This window comes from Parasteatoda tepidariorum, chromosome 4, assembly GCF_043381705.1.
Source record: "Parasteatoda tepidariorum isolate YZ-2023 chromosome 4, CAS_Ptep_4.0, whole genome shotgun sequence".
Classification (NCBI taxonomy): domain Eukaryota; kingdom Metazoa; phylum Arthropoda; class Arachnida; order Araneae; family Theridiidae; genus Parasteatoda; species Parasteatoda tepidariorum.
This window is the reverse complement of record NC_092207.1, coordinates 89,702,612-89,728,136: the sequence shown is the minus strand read 5'-3', so window position 1 is coordinate 89,728,136 and position 25,525 is coordinate 89,702,612. Positions and strand designations below refer to the sequence as shown.

General features: G+C 28.1%; 2 protein-coding genes across 3 annotated transcripts in view; one reads left to right on the top strand and one right to left on the bottom strand.

Moving 5' to 3' along the window:
- LOC107456464 (solute carrier family 12 member 4) overlaps positions 1-25,525 on the top strand; it is a 423,880-nt gene that overhangs the window by 82,329 nt on the left and 316,026 nt on the right. The window lies entirely within an intron of this gene.
- LOC107442126 (dynein light chain roadblock) overlaps positions 1-25,525 on the bottom strand; it is a 601,383-nt gene that overhangs the window by 536,546 nt on the left and 39,312 nt on the right. The window lies entirely within an intron of this gene.

The window sequence follows — 25,525 nt, the reverse complement described above, 5'->3', positions numbered from 1 at the left end:
CCGTCCATTTTGCTGTAAAATCCTTTTTTACATTAAAAACACTTTTTACTGTAAAATTCATTTTACCGTAAAATCCTCTCTTTACCGTAAAATCCATTTTTTATCGTAAAATCCATTTTTACCGTAAAATATTATACTGTAACTTTTACTGTAATATTTATTTAATTAGAGCGATCCACTGATTTTACGGCAATTGTTATTGTAAAAATTACAGTACATCAGATTTTTTTTTCAATTACATTTTCCGGTACAAAATGTATTTTTAGGAAAAAGTACCATCACTCTCTGAGAGTGAGTTGTCAGAGAATTGGTACTTTTTTGTCATTCTGATCCATATTTTCCAGATTGAGGTTACCCCTTATATCTTGGGGGCTAAAAACCTTAATCCGTCGAAAAAAGGTATGCTTATTTAGCGAAAGTACTTTTTATTTCTGATGGATAGTAAAATATCCAGTAACTAATTAGCATATTTGAGGTTGCCTCCTTTAAGATTAACTCCTAGTGCGTGTTAGTCCGATCATTCGTTCAAAAGCTATTCAGAGTGATTTTGTATTCCTTTTTCTTTATGCACTTATTTATGCTAAGTCAAGCAGTTTATATAATTTTTTTAGTTGTGAAAATATGTTTAGTCTTATTTAATCAAGTATACTGTTAGAATTTTCATTCGAAACTTATTCTGAAATTACCGGCAGCAGTTTGTCCATACAATTAACAATACAATTTATAGTAAGGAAAATTTTTTACCTTTACAGTTTTAAAACCATGTACAACTAGTGCAGTTAAAAAAACATGAAAGCAAAAATATACAGTTTCTCACCATTTATAACTGGCACGGTCTTAAAACTGTCAAAAAGAAGTTTATCTGGACATTGGCACTAAGAGGAGTATTGTGGTGTCAACAGTGAGACTCGAACTCGCATTCTGTCGGTCATGGGATTGACAGGTTAATCCTCACGGCTATAATATGTACTCATCTGCAAGGAACTATGTTGCTGTAATAGGTGGGCCCAGATGGTGTGATAAATTTCTGGCTGTTTAACCGTATTAGATGTAAGGGTACTTACGCCAAATTTGGCGATTTATGCGAATTTTGGCCTGGTTGCGTTAATACGTAAGTACCGATGTAAGTAGTAAATAAACGGCTTTTTCTCACAGTTAGTATTTCGAACATCATATAATTTATGATTATTGACTGTTTGTTTGAATATAGTAAAATAACAAATAAACAATTTGTTATTTAACCATTTTTTTCTAGAAATTTCCAACAGTATATAGCAAGTAAAATTGCATTCTACTCAACTTCTTGAAGAAACTAATACATGTCTAGTCTAAAGTTTGAAATTTGTTCATGATTTAAACATAGAATGCAAATATATTCAGATTTCGTTAATGTTAGCTTTTAAAAGCTTATATTTAGAGAATGTTTAAATTGAGTTTCATTAGATTGAGTTATTGCTTGAAGCTAGAAGTTTAAATGTTGAAAACTTGTTTCATTATGCAGCAAGGGCATTTGAGTAAATCAATCTATTTATGGATATAAGAAAAATTATAGTTTCGTGCACACGGTTCACTTGATAATTACTTGTGAATTGTTTCATAATAAAATTTAATTAAGTACAATATTTTAAAAAAATGAGAAAGTCATAAACTTTTATGATCAGAATCTAATGTACTGAATAATTTAAAATTTTCCTGATATTAATAGCTCTGAAAGTAACAAAAAATATCAACTAATTATCTTAACGATCCTTGCAACGGCTGCATTAAATATCAGAATATAGTTTATTAGAAATCTAATCAATTGAAAGCTATTTAACGAAAGGTAGAGTTTCAATTTTTTTTATTGAATATGGATGAAAGTAATTACTTATTATATTTCAATATTTCATTATACTACCTGACTAGGCAGACAAATTTTATGACGATGTAACTTTTTAAACGCAAACAACTTAATTAATTTTCTCAATGCAATAGACAATTTTTGTTAAATGCGTAACTCTACTTGTTTTCTAAATTTTATTAATCAACGTAAACTGTAATTTATTAATTTAAATCGCCCCACTTTTACAGTAAACTAAATGTTTAAAATAAATAAATAAAAAAACGGTGACTGAAACAATTGGAAAAATGAGACTGTACAACCTATAGAAAAAATATATCTATTGAAAATGGAAACGTTGTGAATTTTTGATTTATTTTACAAATCTTAAAACACTGTATACGGTTTTGTCGTATTTAATAATGGTTACAGCCATTTATAATGAAATAATGGAACTGGTCCTTTCCGTAACGTTCTGGAGTTTAATTTGGAACGTTACTATTGAAAAGGAATTTAATATTCTTTTTGTGTACTTGTTGCACTTTTATAAAAACAATCATTTTAGAAAGTTTAAATATGAAGAATATTAACCTTTACAGTTCATTAGATGAAAATTTATCAAGAAGTATGTTTCGGTTTAAATTTGCTTGGTTTGCCATCCGGGTTCCCTTGCAAAGAGAAAAGAATTAACCCGTCTGTAATGTTAATTCTTTTAAAATAGTACTAAATAAAAAGATATCGACACATCTTTGTTTCTATGGTATCATTAAAAAAGAGCGAAAAATTATAACTGTCTCCAACATTCCCCAAGAGAAAAGCTGACTTTCTGTATCTAACGAGAGTTTTGACAAGCATTTTTAAAATTGTTCAGAGCCTCGTTGAAGGAAAAATGACAGCTGAATCATTTATCACTTTTAAAAATCTCTTAAAATCTCGCTTCGTGATTTCAGGTCAAAGTAATTTTAGTTGTATTCTGCGGCGTTCCATTTTACTATTAGCGGCAAAATAACCTGCAAAAACGTCACAATTACGTTAATACTTGATGTATTGAAACAGCTGTATAATTATAAAGTTTTGACAAGCATTTCTAAAATGTCTTAGAACATAGTTGTAGGGAAAATGACAGCTGAATCATTTATCACTTTTTAAAATCCCTTAAAATCTCGCTTGGTGATTTCAGGTCAAAGTAATATTGGTTGTATTATATGGCGCTTCGTTTTACTTTCAGAGGCAAAATAGCCTGCAAAAACGTCAAAATTATGTTAATACTTGATGTATTGAAACAGCTGTATAATTATAAAATTTTGACAAGCATTTCTACAATCGTTCAGAGCATAGTTGTAGGGAAAATAACAGCTGAATCATTTATCAATTTTTAGCGAGTGATTTAGCGCGAGATTTTAAGGGATTTTAATCCCTTAAAATCTCGCTTCGTGATTTCGTGTCAAAGTAATATTAGTTGTACATACATCGTATTCTGTGGCTTACCATTTCACTTTCAGCGGCAAAGTAACATGTAACAAAGTCAAAATTACGCTAATACTTGATGTTTTGAAACAACTATATCTTGCATCAAGTATTACCGCAAAATAGAACACATTTTCATCGTTTTCTCGTTTAGTTCGCTTTCGTTTCCTAATACAGATAAGTTCTTAGGAAACAAATATCTTCCGGATAAAGATATCTTGCCAATGCACTCCATATTAAATCTACGGGAAAAAATTTGTTTCTTTATGGCAAATTTTGGCTCTGTTACCCATAAGTTGCAACTCTCTAACTACCGTTTAGGTATAGGACGTTTAAAAAAATATGGAAACTATCGAAGCAAGTAAATCAACTGAACAGAAATGATAAAAATCTCGTCGAAACAATAACAATTGTTACATCATGATGATAAGCATAATCACTAGGTAATCGATATGAGAATATGCATAACTATAAAATGCGCAAAATAGCAAAGTGAACACGCTGAATAACTGTTGAAAGGAATTGGTTGACCAGTTCTGAAGAAATAAAAATTCAAGAATATGATTTCTTACAGATTGTAAAATGCAGAAAAGATAAAATTAACATCAAGGGAACCGATCTTTTAGAAAAGTGGAGTTTGGAAATTGTGGTTATTCGGGCCGATTCCAATGCTGAATTTTTGAAGTCGAAAAACTACTAAGTTATTTCGATTTGTAAACTGCAGCAATTTTTTTATTGAGACCAGCCTCAAAAATTCCGCAGTAAATATTTAGATGTATTGACAACGGAATTATGTTATGTATGTTTTTTTATAAGGTACGGATCATTAGAATTGGATTATGGTTAAGCTTTATCAAATCAACGTGGATAGTTTATGTGATGTTGCCATCTATCGCGGGAGATGGAAAATACCAACTGTCTATGAAGTAGCTCTGTGGTGCTGCCATCTTTATATAAAATAAAATTTCATATTTTAATAGTCTAGGGTCACCAATTGGGTCATGCAGGTCATTGGAAACTCTTCGTGTGTTGCATGAATGTAAGAAAAATTAAAGTGTCATCGCTGGGATTTTGTAGTTATTGAACCGTATTAGGTAAAACAGTCAATAAACGATTTTTCTCACTGTAATTAAATTGAATATCGTCTTTTTAAAATTATTGGACAGTTTTTCTACATTTAACAAAATAACAATGAAACAAATTGTAATTTAACCACTTTTTCGATAAAATTTCTAACAAAGTTGATTTAACTAACGATTCAGTTCGTGTTTTTTATGTTTTTTGCCTTAACTTCTGAATTTGTTGCACTTTTTTTTAGCTTTCAGCAAAAATTCTCGAAACAAACAGTTCTATAAATCTTATACTCGTGTATATTGAATAGAAAATACTACAAAACCATATATTTTTAAACAATGTTAATTGTTTAATTTGAAAATTTTTATTTTTAAGCAATAAAAAGGGTATTTGTTCTAAATGATTGAAATAAATCTAAGACACATTTAAAAACAGACTGAAATCTATAAATTTATGACGAAGAGGTTTATTATTGAAGCTAAAAAATCTGGGATTTAATGCCCAATTCAAATTCCATTTCGCAATATATTGATATATATTGTTAACTTGATTCGACTCTTAAAAATAAGTCCCATTTATATTATTTCTTTAAACGTAATAATATTTTAACAGTTTGATTCCTTGCATGATATTCTTCCTTAATTTATCTATGATTGATTCTATCTTGATTCGATTCTTATATATTGATATATTGATGAACTTGATTCGACTGTTTCGACATCGAAAAATAAATGATCCCATTTATATTATTTCTCTAAACGTAATAATATTTTAACAGTTTGATTCTTTGTATGATATTCTTTTTTTAATTTATCTATGATTGACTATATCAATAAATTTGTTGATTGTTTGATTATATTAACTTGATACTTAATAGTTAAAAAAATAAATAAGTTACATTACATAAATTTAAGCGTCCTGAAACGTTGCTGCTATTCCGGAGAAGATCTTATTTTAACATTAACGAGTGCCTAGTAATTAATTTGTATAATATCAAGGTAGTTTTAGTACTTAGGTAATTGGAGAAATGAATGAATTTTCAACACATTACTATTAATAGCATGCGCATTACCTAAATAATTTGTAGGTTCTGCTCTTGCACGTGAACTCAGGTTTAACTCTTTAGTTGCAACGTAAATATTATTACTCAGATTCTGCTCTTTAACGTTAACAAAAATATTAATACACAGGGTTTGCTCTTTAGCGGTAGCATATATATTAATACTCAGTTTCAGCTCTTTAGTGGTAACATAAATATTTATACTCTGGTTCTGCTCTTTAGCGGTAACATAAATATTAATATTCAGGTTCAATTCTTTAGCGGTAACATGATTACCAAAGTTCTGCACTTTAGCGGTAACATGATTACCAAAGTTCTGCACTTTAGCGGTAACATAAATAGTATCAACTAGGGTGTGCACTTTAACTGTAACATAAATCATATTACTTAGATTCTGCACTTTAGTAGTAACATAATTATTACTGCCAAGGTTCTGCATTTTAGCGGAAACATAAATATCATTACCCAGGCTCTGAATTATAGTGGCAACATAAATATTATTACCTATTCATAATTTATAGTCTTTTAAAAGATAAATTCCTAAAAATTACTGGCATGCCACTAAAAAAAATCTTAATAGCTCAAAAATGCATTTCAAGTAGGCAAAATATCCCCAAAAGAGTTTGCTAAATGCAGTCTCTTTCATGGTTTAAAATAAAAACACAAACATCTAAAGCCCGAGGTTTATAACCACTGCTATTCAAAAAATAGTTGCGAAAGAGATAAAAAAAAATATAAAGTTAGCTTTGCATCCTTAGAATGTTGCTAGTGAAGCCACTTGAAATTCTAAGACTATTTCTCTAAGGATAAATACCCATTCCCCGGGAGGAATATTTTCCATTTTAAATTTACCTTCGGGTGCACTTAAAAAGGGAAAAGAATTAACCGGTCACTATGGTAATGCCTCTTTTCTTCCTCATAAAAAGGAATACAGGGATTTTTAAAAGGGTATGTATGTTAAACATTTCCCTTAGAGGGATGGTAATAGTAAACAAGTTTAAAGACTACTCGTTCAAAGTTTGTTCTTTACAACCATCTAAGTGTCGGCTTAATTTTATACGGTCTAGCACTTTCATATGTAATAAGCTTTGGCATTAAATGAATAATGTTTGTGTGAATGTTTGAACTTTAATTACTCGTTACAGAAATTTCTTCTCACAAGAGTTGTGGTTATAATTGAGTTCTTAATGAAAATTTAGTTTTAAAATAAACAATTTAAAAATTAAGTTAAAGAAGCAAAAAAGGTCAAAAATTTTCTAAATAGATTTTTAATTCAAAATCTAATTTAAGGTTTTCAAATTTTGCCATTAGAGAATGAAGCATTAAAATTTCAATGCATTTTAATTAACTGCATAAAAATATTAATTTTATATAATTGCGTTACCAGTATTATTGGGGTCGGACTAGTCTGGATGGTAGGGCGCTGGACTCGCGTTCAAAAAACGGGAGTTAGAACAAAACGTGTTGTAAACAGTGACTGATGCACGTCAAATCTAATGGCTCACAAAGTCTTATATATTAGTCTTATATATCCCAAAGTCTTAATGTCCCATAAAAAAATTATACCTATGGAGATACCGGATTGGAGATTGATTGTTCTCTGGTTCAGCTCAAAATAACTATCTATGGATGAATGAATGGATGCATAAATGGGTCCACCCTATACACGGGTGTAACGTATGGGTGTGACAGAACTCGAATTCTTGGCCATAGATGGAGCTACTGGAAAACCGGAACAATCGAACCCCTAATGCCTTAATAGCCTACTACAACAACAATCAGTATTATTAGCAAGTTTAAAAAAGAGAGAAAAGCTTAACATTATTTACCCTTCTTACATATTCTACAACATACATAAAACATTTTAGCTTCGTAACTGTGTTTTGTTACTGGATTTTATCAGAATGAACGACGGTTTTCAAATTCAATTGAAATAAAACGGAAAAAGATAAAAATAGGTGCTTAGTTATAAAATTTGTCAACTGATGGCGCTGTTGACTGAGTAAACTGTGAAACAGTTCTTTTCTGCATGTTAAATCATTTCAACTGACATGTTTACATGCGAGACCGTTAATTTTGCATTTAAAACATTTCTACTCTGCTAACGTAAATTTTAGGTAATAATAAAAATATTGATTTGTTTCTCAGAAGTACCACTTAAGAAGAAACTTTTTGAAAGTTGGAAAGAACAAACCAACGGTTTCCTAGACATAACGCAGTAAATCATGCATCTCAATCTCCTTTCATTATTATTTTTAATTTGTTTTTCGTTATATTTATAATTTTAAGGTCACTCTGTACTTTACTCTGGGAAAAATGTGACATAAAAACCCCATTGGGATCCCCTATGGGATTTCGCCAATGGTAAGATTATTCCACGCTTTTTCGGTACGCAAAAGGCGAAATTTGACCGTTAACCGATGGCGAACTTTTCTCATAGGATATGGCACACCTTTGTCATAAATGGCGACTGTTCTCCATAGCCCTGTTGTATTTTATCATACAACTACATAAAGACAAATTTACACATTGACAATAATAAACAAGGGCCTTATGAATACAGTGACCTTTTGGAGCTCTTTCTTACGAATGATTATAAAAAGTGAAATTAAGGTGAGAAATTGCCCAATTAAACTTGTAAGAAAAGACAATAATTATGTAAGAAAGCAAAAGACCCTTAATAGACTGTTCAAGTCTCTGCAACAAAAATTAATTGGAAAATAAAGTAATATGAGTAATTTAAAGAAAAATTGGAATGGATTTACATCAAAGATTGAGAGCAATATCGTAGTTCGAGCACACACTATATATATGCATATATATATATATATATATATATATATATTATGTTCCAATGCCCACCTGGCGAATGACCTTTTATCATACAGTCACCTGAAGGGCAGATTTGTTGGTCACTCTTTCAGGGGCACCACATTGAGAGGTCGTACGTTGCTCCCACAGTAAGGATAGATAGTTCAGAGAAGGAAAGAACATCCATGCCTTGTCCGGGATTCGAATCCAGAACCTTTCTGATGCAAGTCCAGTTCCCTGACCCCTACATAAGCCAGTCGGCCCTTAGTACAAAATATAACACTTAATAGTAGTGAAAATCACTGACAGTAGCAGAGAGAGCTAATTCGGATCTAGATTCTTTTAAAATCATTTCAATCTAAAAACCATGTTGATTATAAAATCGACTACAATCAAACGCTCAGAAAAATGTTGTCTGATATTGATTAATTTCCAAAAATTAGAAATTCGATGGATTGAATTAATTAGCGCAAATGGGTTGATGGGAAAAACGATGGATTGAATTAATTATCGCTGAGTTGAACTGGAGTCAAACACGCCTGCTCTATACCGCGACCATGTCTACTCTCCCATATGAATTACACATGCGTATTCCATTGGCTTATATGTCTTACTTCCTCTTAAGCATACCATAAGGTTATGGTGCCCTGCCATATAAATTCCAAACAATTTTCCTTGGATAAGCTAGGTTTATCGTGCCTTGCCATCTAACTGCCACATAAATTTCAATAGTTATCATAGATTACCATGGATGTGTCTATAGCAATTTTTCCTAATTTTTCCCATAAGTGGACAATAGTATTATTAGTGGTACTGATAGTAGTATATTAATAATAATATTCACAATAATAATAATGTCTACTTATAGAAATGTAGCCACTAACACAATATTTTCTAAAAAATTTAAATATTTTCAACTCACGAATCAAAGAAGTATTTCCATTCACTGACTTAAATGCTTAAACATTTGATTTATTGCTATAATTATTATTACCTTTTATTTGTGTTTCAGAAATATTCTCAAAACATTCTAACACCTAGTCACTAAACAATATGCGAACAACATCTTAAGAAACGGAAGCGTTTCAGTGTTTATTATTCTATATTAAGTTCTGATTTGTGTCGAATTATCGTTTCGTCGAATTATCTTAGACCTCTCATTTACCTGGAAAAAGGTAAACAACTTAAATAAATTGTAAGTTCAAGATTATTCGTGTTTCTTCTTTGCAAATGCCGGAAATAAGCTGCTCAACCTAGGAACTGTCAGATTTAATCAAAATATTCATTGCTTTTGATGAAATTAACATTCATTCAAGTGAAATTATCATTATAGCCAATCACAGTAAAAAATGGTATAAGCCAATTTGATTGTTGGGTGGAACTGAAAAAACGACAAAATGAGGAAAGCATTCAGTGTACTAACACATTGTCAGTATTTTTTTTAAAATTAGAAATTAAATGATTTATATTGCTCCTTTAACATAGAACTGAATTTCGGATTTCTATAAACGCTACGTTGGATTACTTTATTCTAAATTTCGCAAATTTGCTTCTCCTTATACTACTTCTATACATGCTGTATTTTGAACTTTTGGGAATAAATGCCTTTCCCTATATTTATAATAATAAACGCAAAAAATCACTGATTTAAAATAGCAATTCACGTCAATTTCCAATAAAAAACATCATCAACATAAACAATTTTTAAAAAACGCCAAATACTCTAAAACTCATTTTATGAATATTTCCATAAACCTTGTTGCAAATTCAGTAGTTAAATTCTATTAATTCATGCATTTCCATTTTACCATCCTTTTACCATAAAAGCATTGCAAATTGCATGTATGAATTTCCGCATAACTAATGGAAATAGTTTACACAACCTGGAATCTAATTCCACTCATAATTATTAACAATGCAGTAAACTCTTACTTAGTAATCTAATTTCTGAGCAGACGGTTCAACGCAATCGTCGTCGACACGGGACGAATCTCAATTAACTCTGGATTCAATGGTTGAAGAGCCATCAGTAGATCACCCCCGGGTGGTACAATTCTTCCATTTTGTTCCACCCCCTCCCCATGGGAGGTTGCAATTTCATTCTCATTATGAAAAGACTTAATTTGGTTTTCGTTTCTTTTTTCATTTCACAGGTGGCAAAGAACAAAGATTAGGTAATTTTTGAGATAAAACCATGTTTTTGTTCTCAGTGTGTTTGTCCTGAAATGAGATAAAAGGATCTTTTTTTTCTTTTTTTTGTTGTGTTTGTAAACCAAGAAAATAATGAGTGGTGCAGAAAAAAAAGAAGTGTAAACAAGAAATTGAACGTAAAAGAAACAAAAAGATTTTAACACGCATTTTTTATTTAAAAATAGAATAAAATTATAACTTCATTTTGCTAAAAGTAATGCAGGTAATAATTTAAAGTAAGCGAAATACTTAGTTGCATTTTCACACGAAAAATTCTCTCTTGCAAATTCATTATTGTCTGCTGCTTTCAATTCATTATAAGTTTTTTTAAAAAAATTTATTTTAATTTTAAAAAAAAACTTGTGCACAAAAATTTTTCTTAAACCTCTGTGTTCTGTAAATTAATTAAAGAAATTCAATTAAAATATATTATTAATGCATCAATCTAATTGAATTTAAAGTATTCATTTATTTATCGTATAATAAGTACATCGTGCAATAATTCAAAGCTTTATAATATTTTTTTTCTAATTTTTGACTAATTTTTTTTAACTGGTTCCTCTCGTTTCTGGCATAAATTTAGTCCTAGAATACAAAAATAATATTAATCTTGATTTTTATAATATTTTAATTGCTTGAAAATAGTAATACTGAAAGCAAGAACATATATTAATCATTCAGCAAGTTACTGTAATTTTTTTATAACGTTAATCAAGAATTTTTTGGCTGTTATAGAATTCTTGACTAATATTATTTTTCGAATTTAAATTTTATTTTAAAAATTGTAGATAATATTTGTTTGTCTACTGGTTATATTAGTTACGATCTATGAATCAATTATAAGCCTCTTCAACATTACACAGTCACTTTCGTTTAAATAAATTAGGCTTGGAATTTTAATGCAGGTTTTTCTTGTAATGATCCTAGCAGCAAAATAACTTGGGCTCTCATTGGACCAATGTTCACGATTCTTGGATCATAAATGGCTAAAAGGACCATTGCTTTTTGATATCAGCCTTCTATAGAATTGTCCGATTCACCTTACATTTAACAACCAATATCCACCTTATATAGAATTATGATATTCACACGATATTTTATATTCATTATTAGGTCAATATAGACCCTATATAGGCCGTTCTATGATAAAAATCTAGGCATTATAATATTGGTTCCTCGGTGCATGTTCATATAAGACCCATATTAAGCCTATTTAGAGCCAAACTGTAGCCAAGGTAAAATTGTTATTAAGGAAAATATAATATTTAGAAAACCGGAAAAAGGAACTAGGAAAAAGAAAGAGGCAAATATTTTGGGAATCGCAAATTAATATACAAGCAAGGTAGTATCAAACATTTTATCGAAATCTGACGAATGTAGGAAGGTGGGTGAGATAAGTTTTTTATAGATATTTTTTCTATCGCTCTAATTACAAGCAAAAATATATTGCGATATCTATTAATTAAAAAAACATTCCAATTGTTACAAAAAATATACTAGCATATCGTATTTATATTTGTACTAAAATCTAAAATTCAAAAAGAGTAGCTTGAATTTTTTTTAAATTTTTATTCAAAATTTCATCAAACATTGATTTCGTAAATCTAAGAAAATTTAATGATGGTTAATTGTTTACTTTCGATCTAAATAATTGCAAATAAGAGCAAATTTGAAAAAAAAATATTGTATGGAAGGGAGCCGTGTTTAGAAAATTTTACCTTTAACACAGAAACAGAAGACTCTGATGCTGTATTTCATAAACATGCATTGTTAAAGTGCTAAGTATAACATTTTTTACTTATTTCTACCTAAATTAATGAAAAATAATGTTAAAAATATGCTGCTTAAATAAAAATGGTATCAAAGGAACAAAATTTTAAAACATAATGTCCACAGACATTTTTTCACAATCAAATCATTAAAAAAGCCTCCAATTTTGATGAATAAACAAATAATAACATTTTTTATTAACTTTATGTGCTTTAAATAAGGGCAAAATCCAAATCATCAAAATAATATATGGTTACGTTTGTAAATCATAAATACATTTATTTATTTAAGAAAAAATCCTCCTTTTAACAAAAGTATGAAAAAATCCCTATAACTTCCATTTTGACAAGGGAGTCTCAAGTATATTCAATTTTCTTTAGGACTTAAAATTTCAATATTTCGTTCCAATCCCTTCTCTTGTTCTTCGGCAGTGAAGTCATCTTCTGTCATCATAAAAGCACTCTATCATTTTGAAAGCAATTTTTGTAGAATCACGAAGAAAAAAGCTGGAGGAAATGATCCTTTTTTATTAGGAATAGAACTGAAAATATATTTTATTGCGAGAAGACCACTGCTTTAAAATCCTTTTTGGCTGTTTTCTTGAATACCGAGTAATTTTATGGCCTCTATACTACGTGAAATATTTTTCTAGTGTGAATGTACTAAAAATTTTCATGAAATTTATTCCCTAATATATTATATGATATGCAATTGTATAGGATGTTTTGCAAAGAATTTTAGTAATATATGTTTTAGAACTCTTGTTAAAATTGTATTGATATTTCTTACTTACCCATAGAGCACTAAAAATTTTATTTTATTTTCAAAAATATTTTAACCCTCAAACTCGTATCGAAATTTCCGTATGTGATCTCAAATATGAATATTTGGAAAAACCTAAAAAAAATTTTTTTATGTGATCCTTTTGAAATATTTAATTCTGGTTGAAAGTTAGACAAAAAAAAGCAATCAGTGTAACAAATTTTGAATGTTCCATTGCTTCATCTTTCTTATTTGCTGTAAGCTGCCCTACTAAAAATAAGCTGACGATTATCTTAAAAAAATTCTGAAGAAAAGTCTGATGGTATTTGACCCACTCCTTAAGCCTACTTTTTATCTTCAAATTACCTTCATATTTCTGTTTTTACAGAAGATCGTCAAAATTAATTCTTCAAATTTTCTGAAAAATTCTTGAAAGATTTTCCATCTATCGTGACGATGCAAAGACATCTATCGTGCGAATTGAGAAATACTTCTTTTTGCTTTGAAGCTCTGTAGTGTTGACCCTTGAATGAAAACTTTGTATTATAATAGTTTATGGTCATCAATTGAGGAGTGCACGATACTGGAAACTCCTCTTGTGATGAAGGAATGGGGGATATATTGTGGTGCCAACGCCGGGATTCAAACTCCAGTTCCGTCGGTCGATTAACAGATTACCCTCTCGATTAAGGCATTTACCCAGATTCATGGAACTAAGTGTCTTCATGAGGAACTTATTCAGATTAAAATTTTCCTTATTTTAATCTGCAAATTTTTAGTACGTTATAAGATTATTAAAAATCTTCAGATTTAAAATTAAGAAAATTAACCAGAATTAAATTGAGAATTACAATCCTCAAGATGAGTTAATTTTCTGCGAAATTACGCTTAAAAAGCCGATCAATGATCTTCAGATTTCATTTTCTACGGAAAATCTTCAGAATGAATTTTTTAAATTTTCTGTAAAACATAAGCCTAAGTAGTAGGGTAAATATCTTCAGAATTTATTTACTTTATGCATGGTGATTTAACGACACATATAGTTTCGTTGCTTTTTCTTCAGAAATTTGTGCATACAGATATTGGTTAAAAGATACATTGCATTGTACATTAAAATATCTAGTTTCGTTAAGTTAATTTTTTTGTTATATTTTCGTGCTTTTTGTTATATTAATTGCACTAATAAATTTGTCTATTTTTACAATTAGCAAAAAATAGTGTAAATTTAAAATAATCAGTTTTATTACAATTCAATATCGAAAATTTAACTTTTAATTCATGTTAATAACATTTGTATCGTTAGGGAGGTAAGTCAAATAAATAAAAACTAATATATACGTTAATGAAAAACGCATTTTTTTATTTTTTTAAAAAGTTTTAGTCCTTTTTAATCTGAAGACGAATTTCACGTTGTTACGCTGATTCATAATGTCTGTGAAATATCTTGAAAAAATCTGTAGATATTTAAAAGAAAGGTTTAAAAAAGCCTTCAAAGTGGCTAAGCAATGTCTACAAGAAATTTACCGGTATTTCAAAAAGATTAAAACATTATAAACATCATAAAATGTCCAACAAATCTTAAGAAAACTGACTTTATCTGAAGAATATTAAGTTTTTACTGAGGTGGATATAGTGCCGTTGAATCTAGGAAACGTGTGTTCGATACTCAATAAACGTGTAATTTAACTTAAGAACTATTAATGTGTATTATGTTACGTTTTTTTAAAAGAAATATTATACGAAGCAAAAATGTAAAGACTACAAAACCACCCTCAATATTTTTTAAAACATAAATGGATTAAAATGCAGAAACTCTTTGAAAAAAAACGAATTAAGTAACCGTAATCTGGGACATACGGTCGCAATAGTTTGGTCGGGAGAGCCGGTCCGTAGTTTAGAGTGCTCTCCTGTTAGTTTTACTATTGGTTTATTTCACCATATCTCGAGAAGTGAATTGAAAAATTTTTGCTCCCAATTATAAAATTCATTTATCCTAGGATAATTCCTTGCAAAGAATAACTTTTACTAAATATTTATAATTTTTTATTATTTTATTTCATAATTTTCGAAACAATTGAAAAAAAATGAAGGTTTCACGTCATTTTAAATAATGTAATTTAACATGGCCAAATATAAAATCTGATCGAAATCGGTCAAAAATTTCCTGAGAAAACGAATTTTTAAAAAGTCAGTATTTTCAAAAATCTATTTCTCAGCAAATATTACACCGATTTGGAATAAAATATTGTAAAAGCGTCAATTATTTTTTCAAGTTTACTATTTTGAGTTTTAAATGCAGTACAAAAAGTATTAAACAATAGTTAATACACAAAGTATTCTTAATTCAAGTTAATAATATTTCTGTCATATAATATTTATATGCTAAAAAAACCTTTTTTAGTTACAAATTTCACTTTTCTACTGCCTATTTTACATTGATGAATAATTATAATATATATATGTATATATGATATATTAAAATATATATAATATATTAATATATATGATATATTAAAATATATATAATATATTAATATATATGATATATTAAAATATATATAATATATTAATATATATGATATATTAAAATATATATAATATATTAATATATATGATATATTAAAATATATATAATATATTAATATATATGATATATTAAAATATATATAATATATTAATATATATGATATATTAAAATATATATAATATATTAATATATATGATATATTAAAATATATATAATATATTAATATATATGATATATTAAAATATATATAATATATTAATATATATGATATATTAAAATATATATAATATATTAATATATATGATATATTAAAATATATATAATATATTAATATATATGATATATTAAAATATATATAATATATTAATATATATGATATATTAAAATATATATAATATATTAATATATATGATATATTAAAATATATATAATATATTAATATATATGATATANATATATATATATATATATATATATATATATATATATATATATATATATATATATATATATATATATATATATATATATATATATATATATATATATATATATATATATATATATATATATATATATATATATATATATATATATATATATATATATATATATATATATATATATATATATATATATATATATATATATATATATATATATATATATATATATATATATATATATATATATATATATATATATATATATATATATATATATATATATATATATATATATATATATATATATATATATATATATATATATATATATATATATATATATATATATATATATATATATATATATATATATATATATATATATATATATATATATATATATATATATATATATATATATATATATATATATATATATATATATATATATATATATATATATATATATATATATATATATATATATATATATATATATATATATATATATATATATATATATATATATATATATATATATATATATATATATATATATATATATATATATATATATATATATATATATATATATATATATATATATATATATATATATATATATATATATATATATATATATATATATATATATATATATATATATATATATATATATATATATATATATATATATATATATATATATATATATATATATATATATATATATATATATATATATATATATATATATATATATATATATATATATATATATATATATATATATATATATATATATATATATATATATATATATATATATATATATATATATATATATATATATATATATATATATATATATATATATATATATATATATATATATATATATATATATATATATATATATATATATATATATATATATATATATATATAGGTATTGACTCAGCCTACCTGTCCAATTCTGATTGAGCATGCAAGACATAACCCTTATATTCTTTTTCTCTCCTTTTTTCATCCTCTGAATCACACAAAGTAAATGGCTGAATAGGCTAAATGTAATTGTTGATGGATACCACTCGCGTTTCTGACAGTTGACCTGTCCCATATTGGTCAGATCATTGAGAAGATTGATCAAACATACGTCCGATAACGTTTCTGTTTTTCTTTCTCTTTCATTTGTGGCATGTGAGAGTAGAGAAATAATATGACTGCTAGGAACAAACAAACTGTTAATCGATCTCCCAAAGTGTTCTTTCTAGGTCTTGTGTATTTGGCATAGATATTATGGTCCAAATTAATTTAGTAATATGATATAAAGGTACCTGATACCCTTCAATAACTCATTTTTGAAATATATATAATTTAAAAGCTTTTCAATGTTGATTTGTTAATGAATTATGTAGTGAAACATGAAATCGATGCATCAAAAATGTTTTTTTTTATATTGTAAAGTTTAGATAAAAAACTCGTTAAATAATGTCAAAATAATTTTTTTACCACACTTTGTTTTATTTGCATGTAAATAGCAACAAACATACGGTATAAATTATCCATTCGATGTATTAATAATTTTTAAATAACTTACTGTTAATATCACAACGAATTTGGCTAAAACGTTCAAAAACGCAGTTGATTTAGTTATGCTGTAAAATATTTCATAAAAGGCTTTAGTAATTGGTAATTAGTGTATTCTTTAGACTATTTATGTTGAGAACATTCATGCAAAAAAATAGATCTTATAGATTTGAAAATACCACGTCATATTTTGAGGCATATGGCTGAATAACATATGACTCCTACTCTACCAGATCAGATGTGGACTGCAATAACTTATGCTTTAATTGAGAAAGAAAAAAAAAATAAATTTGGAGTGATAAAAATTACCAACAGTCTACACAAATGAAGTAAAACTAATTATTTGACCTAACGTTTTTAGTTGTAAGATAGATGTTATAAAACATTTTCGACCAGTACTCATCAAACGCAAAATTATAGTTTCTTCTTACGCAATTATGCTTTATTGCTGATGAGAACATGCATAATTTTGACCAATATAGCTTGATTCATATAAGAAAATTTCGTATGAGGCGAAAGGGCTCAACATACGACTGACTTGTCTGGGTTGTATAATGTACACATTTTACAACAGGGCTTAAGGCTCCTCAATTTTGTAACCAACAGCATGATTATGACAATGTGGTTTTTGCTGTGCACCATAGAGTTGATACAGTAGGTAGAGGAACCAAGTTCGCTTTATTCCTTCCGAAAAGACACGCCACAGATAGTAAGCAAAGAGCAACAATCACGTGATAGAAAGGGTGCAATACTTGGCCCAATATCACGAATGTTGGCGCACAAACGTTTTTAACCAGCTGTATTTTGATATTACCGATGCTTTTGAAAGAGAGAGAAAAATATTTCCGTTAGTCACATTTCTTTGGGATTATTAAATTGGTTTTTTTAAACATAAGTTTTTTTTTCTTGACAAATAATTTTTAATTAAAATACTGCCCTTATTAGAAAATTTAAGTAGTTCTATTCTTTACTCTTATTACTATTTTTTAAAATTTATTCATTGTATAAAAATTTAAAAAAAATATTCTGTGCAGCTAATATATATTACTATATCCAAAAATATTTTTTTAATAAATAACTTCAATATAAAAAAATGAGGATTTTTTTTTTTTACGAAAATGTTTGCTTTTCGTTTTTAATGAAACATAATTTCGTTTAAAAAATAAACTTAATCTTTACAGTTGAAAAGTTTTATCACTGAAAGATAAAACAAATTGTAAAATTAGAAAGATAGTCTGAAAAAAAGTTTGATGTTTAGAAAGAAAAGGAATAAGGAAGAAAAAATGTTTCAATTTTAATATGTAAAAGATATACGGTCTAAATATTAAATATAAAGCTTTTCAGTGCCGAATAGAGAAAAATGTAAGATTAAAAGCATTCAACTAATAAAAGAAAACAAAAAATTAGAAATTTTATTTCGTACTAAATGTGCAATAAAATTCTATAGATTACAAGAAAAATTTAATTGTCCACGCAAAGGGACTCGTATAAAAGCTTAAGAAATTTAAACAAAAAATAATTAAAAGAGAAAACAATTAGAATTTTTTAATTTATACTAAATGTAGATTCAAACTAATAAATATAATTAAAAAACAATGCTTTTATCGTGATTGAAATTGTAAGTTATACAACTATTTAAGAATTATAGTATAATATATATTTAATAATCTGCATACAGAAAACCAGTAACTTAAAAAGTAACAAGTTAAAAATACTTTATTTTACAATTAAAAAAAATTCTTTATCATTTTATAGATAAAGAAGAGTACAATGACCCTACATATAAAATGCATTTTATCCTTTAGCCGGCTAGCAAATGAAATCTATACAAAGGTAAAAACAGTTCAAATCTTTCAATGAATGTTTAGGATGCTAAATCTTTATAATTCCGAATACCTTTTATCAGCACCACAGCCAGCTGTCAGCTTTGGCCATCTGAATAGTTTATTTTATTCTATACCAATCCGTCAGATACTAGTACTCTTATACAACTTAGCCACTTTTATGCTAGGTTTTCTGAATTAGTGGCACTAATTCACAGCTGTATTTTATTCTCAATATTTTCTTAATGAACCAAAATTTCTTCTCTAGATTTTGCATTTGTAAAAAATAGATTTAATTTTTGATTTGTTCATTTTCTAGCAGTTGTTTCTGTATAGTATTATTGGTCTTGCAAAGGTTTCATATAATTGTAATTTCTTTCCCTACTAAAATATTTCCAATGTTCATTCAATGCTAGAATTCTATTTTTTTCCCCTTTCCTTTAGTAATGACTTCCACCTATATATATTTTACAGATATAAGATGCTCAACAATACCTAGTTCGTTTCTTTTTTGTAAAATACTAAGCCAAAACATTCAAGATTATTACATATTATTAAAAACATGATGGAATAAAGAATCATCCTCTCTTAATCCGCTCTTTGCAAAGAAAGACTCTTGTATGTCATTTTCACAACTTGCTGTATAAGGTGGATCTGGCCTGTAGTTGATCTCCTTTAATGGAAACAACAAACACAACAAAATAATATTACGATTATTTTTAGAATAACATCAAATTATATACAATAAATATGTAATATTGGTGCAGTGAGGATTTTTATGAGTGGTCTTGCGATAACTTGTGGTGTATAACTTGCGATATATATCCAATATTGATGACCCATACCTGGAAGACCAGGGTGTTCCTCTTTGTCTGGTGTCTCCCCTCTGACCTGTCCGGCTTGGGTGACCCTGCCAGTAACTAAGTTACAGCCGGCATAGCTCTCGGGATCTACAACACACACAAACCACAGCACCACGATAAGGTGGGAACGCATAGCAGTGGATACACAGACGAAAACATCTGAAATTCGACCCGATTGCTAGCAGTTATTGCATCCAAAATAATGCAATTCACTCTAAGATAAATTGAAATAAGTTGAAAAAAATACTTATAATTAATATAAAAGTGAAGACAGCTGAAATTTGGTATCACGAGATTCGACGGCTAACTCATAACAACGGAAGTGCACGAACAACATGCATATAAATAAAAGCAGTTAAAATTTGATATACGGGGCAAAACATTCAAAATAATGTAATTCAATTCAGAAAGATGGAATAAATACAACATTTAAAATTTTGCAAAAGTTTTAAAGCATTTTCCATAATGGAACACCTAAGAAAACAAATAAAATCTAAAAACAAATAAAATTTTGATCTGAATTTGAACAAATGTGTTCAATTTGAACAAGGGTTGAAAAAACAATTAACAGTTGGTTTAAAATTGATACTTTCAACTTACTGATAAATTCTGCAAAATACAAAATTAATATATATACAAAAGTTGAAGTCTTACAAAAATTTGACATAGATGTTAATGCATTCTTAATAATAACATTTATATAAACAAAAATAATCTGGATGTACAAAAAAATGAAGTCTGCACTTATTCCTTTGTAACTCTTGAGTTTTCAGCTTCCCAATGTGGCAAAGGCGATAAATAAAATTAAGATATATACAAAGTCGAAGCTTTTCCAAATGTGACACCACGGGTGCTAATGAATTCCTGATGATATAGCTCTAAAAAATTGAACAAGGGGGAAAAAGCAATTAACAGTTGGTTTAACAGGGATGCTTGCCACTTACTGATAAATTCTACAAAATTAATATATATATACAAAATTTGAAGTCTTACAAAAATTTGATATAGATGCATTCTTAATAATAGCATTTAATATAAACAAAAATAATCTAGATATACAAAAATCATGAAGTCTGGAATAAATAAAATTAAGATGTATACAAAGTCGAAGCTTTTCCAAATTTGACATCACGGGTGCTAATGAATTCCTGATGATATAGCTCTAAAAAATTAAACAAGGGGTGAAAAAGTTGGTTTAACGTGCTTGCCACTTACCGATAAATTCTACAAAATTAATATATATACATAAGTTGAAGTCTTACAAAAATTTGACATAGATGTCAATGCATTCTTAATAATAACATTTAATATAAACAAAAATAATCTTGATATGCAAAAATAAATACAATTAAGATATAAACAAAGGTGAAGCTTTTCCAAATTTGACACAGGCACTAATAAATTCCTTACTGCCCTTTAAATATAATAGATTTGGTGTTCACGCTTCTGCACTTATTCCTTTGTAACTCTTGAGTTTTCAGCTTCCCAATCTGGCAAAGGCAAATTTTAATATAATCAAAAATAACAGACTTTATCAGCAAAATCTTGTGGTTATTCAATGGATCTTGATCATAAGAGTGTTCATTCAAATCATTGAAAACCCTATTCATTGTATTTGAGCTGATGAAACGTAAGCTTCCAGTAATAAGTTTTTGCACAACATGCGTGACATGTAATCTCCCAGAAGCTTGCATCATCCTGATATTTTTTCCTGCCACTTTAAAAATTTTTACAACATCTGGGGATGGAAAAACTAACCCACCCTTATTCTTTCGTTGTGTCAATTTATAATTGCTGAATGGAAGGGAAGAAGGGATATTATATGAATGAGGCAAGAGTGGTAATATTTCATCTTTCAGTGTCAAAGCTGAAGTACAATTAGTACATTTGACATTTTTTAGCAGCTTACGGCTAACAAACCCAGCAATATGCGACGTAACATCACAAAGATATTCATTTAAATGAAATTCAGGAACTTCTTCATCTATGTCAGAATTTTCCTCATCATTAATGTCTTTACTGTAAATATTTACAGCAGATGACACATTTAAAATGGAACTGCTGTCTAAAGGCATACAGTTCTCTTTGCCACTACTTATGACCTCTGTGTGACATAATAGTCTTACATAGGCAGCTGTAAATTGTTTGCAAGTTGGGTTATTATTAAACCCACCCTTGCTTCTGATGACAGAGAAGAACATTTCTAGGTGGTCTTGCGACAACTTGCATGTCATTAAAAAAGACATTTCAGCTCCAGGACCCTTAATTAAATAATTATATAGTGATGACACACTATATAAACAAATCAAAAAAACCAAGAAACCGGTTCTGCGATTGCTCTCAAGAATCAGCGGTTCACACGGAGCAGTTCTCTGCTCTTCAATATATAGTTCTGCTTCCTCCATGAAGGCCGAGATTTCTTTTTCATTTTTAAGAGTCAAAGGACTCTTGAAACCTTTACTTGCTAAACTGCGAGAATTTAACGTATCAAAGAGGTTATTAAAAATCCTCACAAATTTTACAGTGGCTCCGACCCCTTGAAAGTCAGGATGTCTAAGGTCTTTTTCAAGGTACTCCAGAGCATCAGCAACACTGTTACTTAACGTCTGAGAAGCAAGACGTACCTTCATCTTTTCTCTGTATCATTCAATATGCGCCTTTTTCAATTTTGTGGCAGCAAGCAGACCTTCTTCATTTTGCAATCTCTCTAACCTCTGAATAAATTTCCAGGAAATGAAACTATCCCTGGGATAGTAAATTGATTCTTTGGAAGCTAAAGTATTACGAATCAATTTCAACAAGTGGCTAGGGTCCAGTAAAACAAATATATTTTTGCCTGTAACAGGATGTGGAAAAAATGGTTTTAGGTTGGCCAAGTCAAAATCGACACCAAGTTTCTTGGCTGTTGCCAAATTAACACTAGCACCGTCAAATGTCAAGCTGACAATTTCAATTTCAACATCAGAAACAAATTCAATGCCCTTTTTAATGAGATTTGCCCTTTCACATCCGTCAAGGCCGTCAATAAAAAAATACCCAATCGGTATTTTCCAGTTTCCATTAAGGCAGTTGAGCATGAAAACCTTCCGGGCTTCCTTCCTTCCTTCCTTCCTTCTTCCTTCTTTAGCTTCCGGGAGCTGATCTTCGTCATTGATGTTCGTTCCAAAATATACATAGCCACTAAATTGTTTGCCATCCCATTCAACATGGCTCCTTATAGCCATCTCATCAGTGATCATGCCACACAGATAATTGGCTTCTTTGCAGATTTTGCGTCTGCCACTTTCATTTTTAAGGCATTTATAGCTGGCACAGAAAAACCTGGTGAGCCATCAATGGCCTGGTACCATTTTTTAATGGTAGAGGGGTGCGGCAGACACGCATTGAAGACATTTCTAACATATTTGTACGCCTTTGTGGAATAAAAATGGAGGGTCAAGGCAAAACTTCTTAATTCAGGGCTATATTTCTAAGTTGATGTTTGCTGCTTTTAAGCACGCCTCAACAATTCAGTTGCAGGTCCTGGCAACGACAGCTAAAAACGAAAAAAAATTTATCAACAGAAGTAATTTGCCTTACAATCGAAAATACTTTTAAGAGTAGTTAATCGAAAATACCTTTAAGTTACAATAAAATAATAGTTCGATTTAAACCATTTCTTGCCTTCCTTTTCTCAAACTAATACTTCAATTTTTGTATTAAGATTTAAGAATGTAAACAATTAAAAATTATTCAATCATTAATAATTTTTCAACATAAGTTTAAATGTTTTCAGAATTATTTTTAAAGCCAAAATCACCACCAAGTATTTTGGCTGTTGCCAAATTAACACAAATACCATCAACTGTCAACTTATTGCCAATCATATCAGAACCAATTGTTTTTTTTAACCTATTTTTTTCACTTAAACTGAATTTTTTTTTGTTTCTTAAAAACAAAGTATTAAATAATACTTTATCCATTAAAATAAATGAACTAACCATGGAACTGTAAAGTTTTATAATTAAAACGATAGCTCTCATACTTACTTTAATTATAAACTATGATTGCGCTTTCTTAAAATAAAAATTTTATTAATTTTTCGTCTACGAAATCTTGTTGCAATAATGTTGAGGAAAATATTGATTTTTTAAACATTTTGTTTTGAAGGTAGACAGATACCTTAGGAGAACATCATTTTTGGCTTGTTATAAACAAAATAACAAAAGCATGAATCAATTGGAAATAAATCAAGGTGAATCAGTGAATGAATTATGTATTAAAACTAATTATGTCATAATTTCTAGTGATTCACATAATTTGTCAACAATGCCTAAGGATCCATATTATCAACTTATATTAACATTTAATAAGACAAACATTAATTAAAAATAACACCTCCACATCAAACTTATACCTTATAGTTAATCTAAAATAAGTAGTTAGCATGTTGTTAATGTTATGTTGTTAAGCTCTAAAATATCACCAGCAGATTGTGAAATCAAAGCCTTTTTCTTCACCTCTGTCAATATTTCTTGAAGAGAAGCAACTTTTTTCTTCAATCTCTTAGATTTCTCTGTCATAGACTTCAATTTTTTCCGATGGATTTCCGACTGATTCTTAGCCATATTCAAAACTTGGCAAGCTTTACTTGGAGAAGTCATGTCTTCATCATTAAAATCTCCAATGTAATGTTTACGTTTCTTACCTAGAAAGGAAAGGAAAGATAAAGCAACTATCAAATTAAACCTTACAGAAAAATTTTATTCAGAAATTTTTGTTTAATGTTTTTCTGAAACCATATTTTACTGCATGTGACAATTTTAATAACATTCGATTTTGATAAAATTTAACAAGAAAAATACTAAATTATGTACCCAGAAAAATTCTAAAATAGATAGTAATTATTAGATATTATAATATAACTCATTTCAATTAAAAAATTACTTTTTAAATAATATACATGCATACAAAGCGCAAACTTACTTGATTCAGGATTCGACAAAACAATATCAGCAGATCTTTTAATTGCAGTTTTCCTGTTGTTTGCTTTCGGTTGCAAGTGGCTAGGAAAATCAAATATAGTTGGCACTGCACTTTTCTTTAGCCATGTGCCACCAAATCTCTCTGTATCAAAGTAGTCTAGTGTAAAATGCTTAGAACATATTCTTGTGCTATCCGATACTGGGAAATTCTCTCGTCTTAGTTTGGAAGACCATAGCTGTCTTCTAATCTCATCTTTAGGAAAGCTAAGCAAAAAGATAATATTTTTAAATACTTTTAAAAGCATTTTCTTAGACTTAAGCAAAACAAAAAATATATATACTTTTACTAGTGTATTAAA